Source organism: Urocitellus parryii, chromosome 8 (assembly GCF_045843805.1).
Source record: "Urocitellus parryii isolate mUroPar1 chromosome 8, mUroPar1.hap1, whole genome shotgun sequence".
In the NCBI taxonomy this organism is placed as follows: Eukaryota; Metazoa; Chordata; class Mammalia; order Rodentia; family Sciuridae; genus Urocitellus; species Urocitellus parryii.
In genome coordinates, this window is record NC_135538.1 from 138,847,767 (window position 1) to 138,858,259 (window position 10,493).

Below are 10,493 nucleotides of genomic sequence, written 5' to 3' on the forward strand. Positions count from 1 at the left end.
GCAAAAAAGTAATAAAAATAACTATAAGGAAACAAGGAAAATTAATAAATAAATTTACAATTAACAAAGCAATTGCTAAGGTAAGAAAGAAAGAAAAAGGGGGCAATGCATAAATACACAAAATTAGAAGTGAAAAAAAGGAAATGTGAGCATAGCAAAGGAAATTAAAAGAAAATCGTGAGACCTACTTTTCAGAAGTTATGTAAATAAATGTGTAAACTCAGATGGAGCATTTCAGAACAATTTTTCAGGATAATTTACTGTAAAAATGCGACCTAATAGAACTGACATTGGTGGGAGAGGAATTTTAATTATATCAATTACTATGGTAGAAATAAAGGAAGTAATGAAAGAATTTTCTCATAAGAAGTACCAACTCCAGATGTTTTCACAAGAGTAGTAGATCAAATTTTGGCAGGTGCCAGGGTACATGCCTATAATCCCAAAGATTTGGGAGGCTGAGGCAGGAGAATTCCAAGTTCAAAGCCAGTGTAAGCAATTTAGAAAGACCCTGTCTGAAAATAAAAAAAAATTAAAAATATGAAGGGCTGGGGATATAACACAGTAATTAAGCACCCCAGGGTTAAATCCCCAATACCAAATAAATGAGTAAGTGAATAAATAAATAAAAGAGTGGTATATCAAATCTTTAAAGATCAAATCATCTTAATGCTCATGAAACTGTTACGGATCACAGAAGAAATAAATATGGAGTAAAAAATATTCTATAGAGTAGAAGCATTGATCTCAACACCTACCAATGATTTCTACCAATGATGAAACTAAAGAACGATGTCAGTTAAAATTGTAAATTTAAAAAATCATAAAATAAATAATACATCATCACTAAGTGAAATTTATTTCAAGAATATAATGGAGTACAATATTAGGAAATCTATTAATATAAATTGTTACTAGTGCTAAGGAGAAAAGTCATAGAATCATTTCTACAGAATCAGAAGTCATTTGACATCATTTACTATTCAGTCATGTTAACAATACACAATTAAAAAAGGAAAAGAAGTAGTTTATTTTTTATTTAATAGGAAAATTTAGAGGTTTTTAGTAAGACTGTCTTAAAGTAAAAAATAAAAATAAAGGAGCTGGGAACACAGCTCAAAAGTAGAATGTTTGCCTACTATTTGCAAGGGTCCCTGGGTTCAATCCCCTGTATGAAAAAAAAAAAAAGTGTAAAGTTAAAAAGGTAGGTGAAAAGCTTGGTAACACAACTTATAAAAATCAGATATCCTTAATGTATGAAACATTCTGAAGAAAAAGACTAGACCAATTGCATAGAAAAATGAATGAAAATATGTACAGAAATTTAACAAAAAAGTTACACAAGTGTCTTATTAAAGGTATAAGAAGTTGCTCAGATTTACTCATAATTAGAGGAATGCAATTACAAGCATATCTATAATTGTCAACTTGTCATCTATCAGACTGGCAACAATCCAAAGGGATAACAGCATACTCAAGTAGGCTGTTACACAGAAACAAGAACTTGCTTACATTTCAGGTGAAGGTCAAATGATACAGTCCATCCCATAGAATATTGGCAAAAATACCAAAAAAGAAATATGCATGCATAAGATAATTGAATGTTGTTCTGTTTGTGATAATAAAAATTGCAAACAGATATTCCTACATAATGAATTGGTAAAATGAGCCTCAGTAAATTCATACCATAGATTCTTTTATGCAGCTTTAAAAAAGAATAAGGAACCTCTCTCTGCAGTGGTGTGGAATGATCTCTAGGATATGTTAAGAGAAAAAAAGCAAAGCAAAGAAAGTGTTTATGGCATGCTATCATTCACCTAATAAATTTGGGGTGATACAAATATAAACACATTTTTGCTTCCATTTAAAAATGAATTATATACCAAAAATGTAAGAAAAAAAGAAAAAAATATGACTTGTGAGGGAGGGAATAGTATGTAGAGAGCAGAAATAAAAACCAGAATTTTGTAACTATATCTTTTCAGTAAGAAGTCTTTCATGTCTTCAAAACACAATGATTTAATCACACATTCTTTGTGAGAATATTCTATACTCTAAGGACATGAAGTTGTGAAAAAAGTTTTTGGTTTTTTTACTGTTGTTGTTTGATGAGCATATTGGCAGTGTCAGTGTTGGTATTGTTATTCCAAAGCACATGCATATATATGGGATAAAACAAAAGAAAAATTGTGGAACTTGGAGCTTTGGCATTGCAGAAAAGGAAGTAGATGTACCTTAGGTAAAGCAAAATCAAAATTCTTCAGTCCTGAACTTGAATCTGAGTTCATAATGGCTTTATCTTAAGAAGAATAAAAATATTTCCTTCCTGTTTTATTTAAAAAGGCCTCAAAACAAGGACCACTCAATAGCAATAAGAACCCCTGAGCACCTAGGTTCTACTTTCAGATACTATTTCTCACCAAAAGGAAAATGCCTAGAAAACTGGAAACATTTTGGAGATTGGCAAATTCCAGACCTGAGCAGAAAATATCTGAATTGGGCCTGGATAGTGTTGTGTAGCACAAAGTGAAGAAATCATATAAGAGTGACTATGGATGTCAAGGGATAAGATAAGATCACTTTGGGGTCAATAAGAATAATTACAATGAGTTGAAACACTTAAAATAGATTTAAGTCTATCAGTTTATTATGATGCTGAAAAAGAAAAATAAGACCAAACGTGAAACAACCTTTGCTGGTCACCTTTTGAAGACACTAGAGATCTAACTTATTATTTTGAAAATGATAGAGAACAAATAAAGAAATCAACATTTGTCTTAATCATCCTATACAAGCTGTATTTCAGGGACATCAAGCACTGATGAAGGGAAGTCTCTTTATAGAGGTATTCCAGCTAATCAAGGAAGGCAGAAAGCAGGATATCATTGTTTTGCATCGTCCAGTGAAATAATGGACCTAGGTTATGATCACCGATAGCTGTTCATTGCCCCTGAAGTATCCTGGACAAACGAATCCGATTTTGATCAAGACTTTGGATCTAATGCCAACTTTCTAGCGAATCACAATGGGAAAGAAGATCATGTTACATGATTCCATGGAGATGCAAAGAGCTCATTCTAAACCAAGGAAAATGCTGTATGACACATTGAGGTAGGAGCTTAGGAGCATCAAAATAGCAGAGGCAGGATACAAGAAAAGTGCTGTTGGAGTACAAGATGCACAGATGAGTCTTCCTGTCCCTGTTTACAGGACTCTCATTACCATGAAGACTGCTGCTGAGGGCTTATTCCCCGTGGCAACTCTCACCACAGGCTCTACATTTTAGTTAGGCGAAAATAAAGTAACCAATGGGAACAAATGGAGCAAAGTCTTCAATCAGGTCTGTAGGGAGGGCAGAAGGTGGCACAGCTCTGCATATAAGACCAGACTAGTCCAGACGTCAGGGCCTTGAGCCATTCTCTCTAGCTAGGCCCACTCCACTCTACTCTATGGGGTGTTACTTTTACTTTTCATAAATCTATGTGCTGCTCTTAGGGAACACACAGATGAGGATGGTGGGAACCCAAGGTTACAAAAATAAATCTATAAAATGGGTCTACTGTGCTGACCCCACATGCTTTCTTTTTTCCAAGAAACTGATAGATTTAAATATATTTTAAGCATTTTAATTCATTGTAATTATTCTTATTGACCCCCAAAGTGATCTTATCCTATCCCTTGACATCCATCGTCACCCTTATATGATTTCTTCACTTTCTGCTACACAAGATGATTTACCTGAAGCCCTTCCTGGCTTAGCTGGGCAGGCTATATCACTTTCTTCAGCAAACTACCAGTTATCTGCAGGAGACATGCAGGCCCAAGATAATGTCAGTGAGAGGAACCCAGGTTACCTGAAGTGGGGAGACTTTTGAAGCTCCAGGAGGTAAGGTTCCTCCTAACCATAAAATCTGTAAAAATATGGGGTTAAGAATCCAATTAAGATTGGTCAGCATGGGCCAAGGTGACCTGGAGTTGTCATGGCAGTGGGGACTTGAAAGTCCGATATCATCTTGCCATCAGTCAAAAGCCGAGAGGTGGACCTGAGTGAGACTCTCTGGAAACCTCTCTAGGATCCCCAATAAATCTCGAGTGCAGGGAAGACATGCTGTCCTCTTCTCTGAGGGGCCCCCTTCTCTCCCTGGAGAATGTCCTCTTTCCCTTTTTCTATCCCTTCAATAAACTCATTCCTATTACTCTGAGGGACTTCTCTGAAATCTTTCTGACTTGATTGCAAGAATTGGAGTTTGAAGTGGGCAGCCTTCACACTACCTCTGTTGCTCCGAAGGCCCCATCTTTGTAACACTGCCTGTTATTTTCACATATTTCGCTCGATTCTTTATTCAGGTTGTCAAGATCCCAAGTGGACACTCCAAGGGTATCAACATAATTGATTGTGTCAACAAATAAATTCCAAAAAGAAAGAAAAAAATGAAGGAAAGGAGAGAAGAAGGGAAATGTAATTTGGGGTGATCTGTATATTTGATTTTGGAGATGTCTGTATCAAGACAGCCTAACTCATAATAAAAATAATTCGAGGAATTGAGTTTGTCGGATAGAACATTTCTCCAGTCTCCTGATAGCACAGTCAAGTTCTAAGTCCACAGTACCTTAGGATTCAAATTAAACGTCAGATGAAATTAATTTGGCAAGCAGAACACGGACTGGGTGGCTTTCCTTTCTGGAGCAGACGTGACAGCTCTCTGTGTCTTACTGGCATCTGTTAAAATGAGCTGCACAGGCCAGAAGCTGTTAGTGTATCGAATTGCTCTTAGTGGTGCCATCAGCTGAAAATGCGCGGTTTCAGGGGAGTGTATCATTCTATTTCAGAGTATGTTGGGGTTTTCAACTCAGGTTTAACTGATATCCAATGTGTGGCAAACAGGGTGTTGACAAACAGGTGTGGCAAACAGGTCTGTGACAGAGAAAGAAAGCACTTGGCCATGTGTGCCTTGCATCTGCCCCACCAGTTCATGGAGACATTTCTATGCACCAGGCCCTAAAATAAGCTCCGGGGACACATGGGGGATTAACCCTCCATGAATCTTAGGGTAGCTTCAGGGGAGAGTGGATCTATGTCTGAACCCAGACTGCCTTCTGGCCACTTTTGGACCTTCTGCAGGATGAGATGGAACCCAAGGTCTCCTATGTGCAGGGCAAGCATTCTACGAATGAAACTGAGATTTATTCTTAGAATCTTTTACTCATTTTGCTATATTTTAGAACTTTGGTTTGTTATGCACTTTCTCTCTCCTTAATAATATTCGTGTGTTAGAATAATACAACAAAGGATTCCACAGTCTTAGAAGTTTAGCACGCAAAAGTTTACATCTTGCCTGTGCCACTGGTCGGCGTGAGTCTCTGATTGACACTCATTGAGAAACCCAGGTTTTATAGTTCTATCCTTCTGTAAGTCCCCTCTGTCATTTGAACTGTACAAAGAAGGAGGGTATGGAGGGCCATGCCAAGTATTAAGGGCCAAGTCTGAAAATATTGTGTATCCTTCTGTCCACATCCCAAGGGCCAGAACTTTGTCAGAAGGCCACCCCTGGCTGAAAGGAGACCAAGAAATGTCTGTCTCTTGGTTATTTTTTTCTGCATCTGCCTCCACTTCTATCCACTGCTCTCTTCAACTCTTTCAGTGCCTCAGAAAATCTACCTTGTGGATGACATCACCCAGGTCTCTCATTTTTTTTTGTTTTTGGCTTCCAGATAGGGTCAATGTGGAAGGCACAGAGGGCAGACTGGAGAGCTAGAGTCTAGAGTGTTTGTACCTTGCTCCCTCCTTACATTTGTCTGGGTTTGGCCTTCATAGTGCCTGGGATAGGGGGTCTGACTGGAGAAGGGTTCTCATGCCTGTGATCGGCCTGGGGGGTTCAAAGCTCCTGGTGCCTGAAGAGCTAAGGAGCTAGCCAGCGGGGTATGGTGGCACCTAGAACAGAGACAGAATGATTGCAAGTTCAAGGCTAGCCTGGGCAACTTAGCAAGACCTTGTCTCAAAATAAAAAATAAAAAGAGCTGAGCTCATTTGTGATATTTGACAGCCTACAGCATTTAGGCTTCCTTGTCTGAAATAATAGGATTTTTAGCAGCAGCACATCTCACCCAGCTATCTGGAGAAAGGCTCAAGGGTAAAACATGTCCTTGGTGCTACCTTTCAGATGATGATGAATGCAAGTAAAACACCTCTGGTGCTTTGTGAAAGGACCCTCTTCCCAACAGCTCCTGAGCTCTTGTTTTTTTTTTCTTTTCTTGTTGTTGTTTTGTTTTGTTTTTAGGATGGGATGGAACCCAGGACCTCATGGAAGGATCTATCACTGAGCTATATCCCCAGCTCTTTTTATTTTTTATTTTAAGTTGCCCAGGCTAGCCTTGAACTAGGTACCACCATACCCTGCTGGCTCTGCTCTTTGTTCTCTCCAGTTAGGAAGGCTTTCATTTGCCCTTCCTGCCCTAGAAGTCCCTTGTGTGTAAGTAATAGACTTGCTTTAAAACTATTTTGGCTTTTGTGCTATAATTTGAATATGTCCCCCCGAAGTTTTTGAGTTGGAAACTTGGTCCCCAATGTAATAATGTTGGAAAATGAAATATCTGGGTGTATACTGGGTCATGAGGACTCTGCCCTCACAAATGTATATTAATCTTTTCATGGGTTCGTGGGTTATCAAGGGAGTGAGTTGGTTCTCTTGAGAGTGCGTCTGTAATAAAAACCAGCTGGACCATCTCTCAGGGTCCTTCTTGTCATGTGATGCCCTGTGTTGTCTTGGGAACCTATAGGGCATTCCCACTAGCAAGAAGGCCCTCACCAGATGCCGATGCCATGCTCTTATAGACTTCTCAGCTTCCAGAACTGTGACCTAAATAGACCTCTATTCTTTACAAGTTACCCAATCTCTGGCATTCTGTAATAGCACAGAAAATGGACCAAGACAATGGAGAAATATCATTGGTCTCAATGTATAACCTATTGATTGGGAAGAGTCCATCTCTTATTTGTGGGATGGTCACAAAACAGGCCATGTTATCTAATAAGGATTGGTAATCTAGAGGTGTTACTGGCTTTCTATTCTTGCTCATACCTAAGTTTCTCTTATGGTTTAGATATATAATGTCTCCCAAGGTCTTATGTGTTCAGAGGTAGGACTTTGGGGAAGTTTTCGGATCATGAGGGTTCTGATCACATCAGGAGATTAATCCATTGATGGCTGCATGGACAACTGGGAGATGGAACTTAGTTGGAGGAAGTAGGTCAGGGGGGCATGTGGTGGAAGTGTCCCCCCACCCCTTGGCTCCTTCCTCTTTCTTTGCCTTAAAGACACCATGAACTGAGCAGCTTTCCTTGGTCATGCCCTTCCCTTTGCCTTGGAGTCAGCTGACCTTGGGTTGAATCCTCTGAATCATGATCCAAAATACTTTTTTCCTCCTCTAACTTGTTCTTGTGAGGTACTGTGGTCATAGAATTGCACAGCACAGTACCTGACATTCCTTATTAATTGTCTTAATCCCTTCCATGCCTCTGCATATAGTCCTTCCATTAAAGTTTCTTGAAGATTCTGTTCCTAGGGGCTGAGGTTGTGGCTCAGTGGTAGAGCACTTGCCTGGCATGTGTGAGGCACTGGGTTCGATTCTCAGCACCACATATAAATAAATGAATAAAATAGAGGTATTGTTTCCATCTACAACTAAAAATATTTAAAAAAAAAAAAGATTTTGTTCCTGCAAGGATTTTGATTGGCACCAGAAGAAGATGAAACAGGTTTAGTGAACATTTGTTAATTTGTTGTCACATTATAGTCAATGCCAACCTTTAAATTTTATCTTCACTTTCAGCAGATATGGATATATGTTTCACATCTTTTATTGCATGTATGTATATGGGTGTTAGTAAATTTAATAGAGAAGGATCTTTATCAAACAGTTGAGGCTGAAGTGTCATTTTGCTTTAAAACATTTTTGGGATTTGAATGGCATTTGGACATGTATTGAGATAGAGGCTACTCAGGTGTTATTGGCCTTTAGCTAATAGGAAACAAGCATGTTTTAAAATCTTCAGTGTAGTGCCTGTATGAGTCAGCTTTGAGTTATTACAATGATGTAGCTGAGGCAATTAATTTATAAAGAGAAAAGGTTTGTTTTTTTTCATGGTTCTGGAGATTTCGGTCCAAGATTCATTGCTGTGGGCCTCTGGCGAGGGCGCTGGATGGCACTGGCAGGGAGAATGTGGCAGAGCAAACTGCTTATATCAGAGGTCAGGAAGCAGAGAGAGAGGGGGGAGAGAAAGATCACACAGTCTCGGGTTTCATAACCTCCTTTGGGGGCACACCCGCAGTGACCTATGGACCTCCCATTAGGCTCCGCCTCCTAAAGGTCTCATCACCTCCCAATAGCATCATTTAGAACTAAACTTTTAAGACATGGACCTGTGTGGGGATGCTATCCATTTTCAAATCACAGCAGGCCCCAATGAGCATTAGTGTGCAAGTCTGTAACAATCATCCTGCAAACTAGACACACCCTTTCTACTCACCCTGCTGTGACACACATGGCTGTCTGTGTCCTAAGATCTGCCAATGCTGAGAACAGGCTCTGTTCAATCAAGGGGGCAGGAGCTAAAGAAAGTGGGGAGAAAGGCCTGCCTTCCCACAGAGCTGCTTGGAATTCAGTAAATGACCTCCCTGCCTATGCCTTACTTAGTTACTGCATTGAAATTAGGCCACTGAAACTTCTGTATGTATCCTTTATTTGATTTCATATCAAGCATCCCCTCTACATTGAAGGGCATTTTTCAAATTCCCATAAAGTTTGTGGACAAGAATCTCCGAGGAGGTTTTGCGATCTCTGTTCCTGATTTGTGTGCTCTTGCTGGCTTGCAGCTCTTTCCAGGATCTCTGGTGTTAAATTAATAACAACTGATGTGGAGCTGACAGGTAGGAGAAGATGGAGAGGATCATGATATTTAAAAAAAAATCTCAATCTATTATGTAGCACAGAGTGCAACCCTTTGTCAGGTTTTGCCTGTAGGTATCTTAATTTTACTTAAATATTTTGCTCACATCTTTTTAACCCAGAGGAGGAAAACAGCCCTTAGCATCTCTCTAGCTGACTTTGTAGCATGTGTGTTAATGTGATACAGAATACCAGACTTTGCCGGTTGCTTGGGATTATTTGGAAAGGCAGTGGATAACTTAAAAAGGATAACAATACTTTTGGGGTGTAGAAATTGTCTCGATCTCACTTGAAGTCATAAGGCAACATATTTTGGATATAAATATAAACATATATTTTCTCATAAACAGAGAGAGCTATCACTGTCTCAAAATTAGAATGTTCCTTGTAAGTATTTTAGCAATTGCAAATCATCTGCCAAGAATTCCTTGGAAATGATTCTTAGCAAGTATTTAAAATATTGAAAGAATACTTTGGCAATTTTTTAACTGCATGCATTCCATCTAGTTTAAATATTAAATTGCAATGTAATATTTCTTTCAAAATATTTACTATGAAAAATTTCAAACATACCCACAAATTGAGTGAATAACATAATGAACCCCAGTTTCAACAACTATAAAAAATTTTTTAAAGGAGGTGTTACTTCTAAAAAGAGATTTAGAAATTACTGAATTAGATGATGTCTGAAGATCCCACAATTTTATCTTATAGGCAACATAAGGGTCAGCTTTCCAAAAAAACATTTTTTTCTTTTTAATTGATAATTATTTTACTTACTTACAAGGTACCCTGTGATAATTCAATATATGTATATATGTCTAATGATCAAATCAGGGTAATTAGCATTTCTACCTCCATATACTTTTATCATGTCTTAGTGTTTGGGGCCTTCAAACTCCCCTCTTCTACTTCTCCATAAAATTTTAGGTGCTGTATACTATATCCTACTTACTGGGCTGTAGAATATTAGAACTTACTCTTCCTATCTAATTGTATTTTGGTACCTGTTATCCCATTATTCCCTACCTATTCCCTGCCCTCTGCTTCAGATCCTGGCACAATATATTACTCTCTACTTGTATGTGTTCAGCTCTAAACATTTGCATATTAATGAGATCAGGCTGTATTAGGTTTTCTGTGCCTGAATCATTTCACTTAACGCAATATCCTCTAAACTCCCTCATTGTGCTACAAATGGCAGGATTTCTTTTTCTTTTTTAATGGCTGAATAGTATTCCATTACATTTCCTTTACCCCCTCATCTGCCAATGGACACTGAAGTGGCATTTTCTTAATGTAAGTTGAAAGAAGTTCTTATTCATGGACCTCCTGAGATGTCCTCTTCTTCATCTGTCTTCTTCATCTTCATTCCCAGCTCTGCTGGGGACAGCTACTTGTTTCTCTATTGTTATTCTCAGGTAGTTTTGGATAAAATTCCTGAGTAAATATTGTTCCCTCCCCGTGGGTGGGGGAAATGGGGCAGGCTCCACCTGCCTCTTCTGTTGTCACCCTTTGTTTTCTTCCACCCGTGGGTCAAATCAACT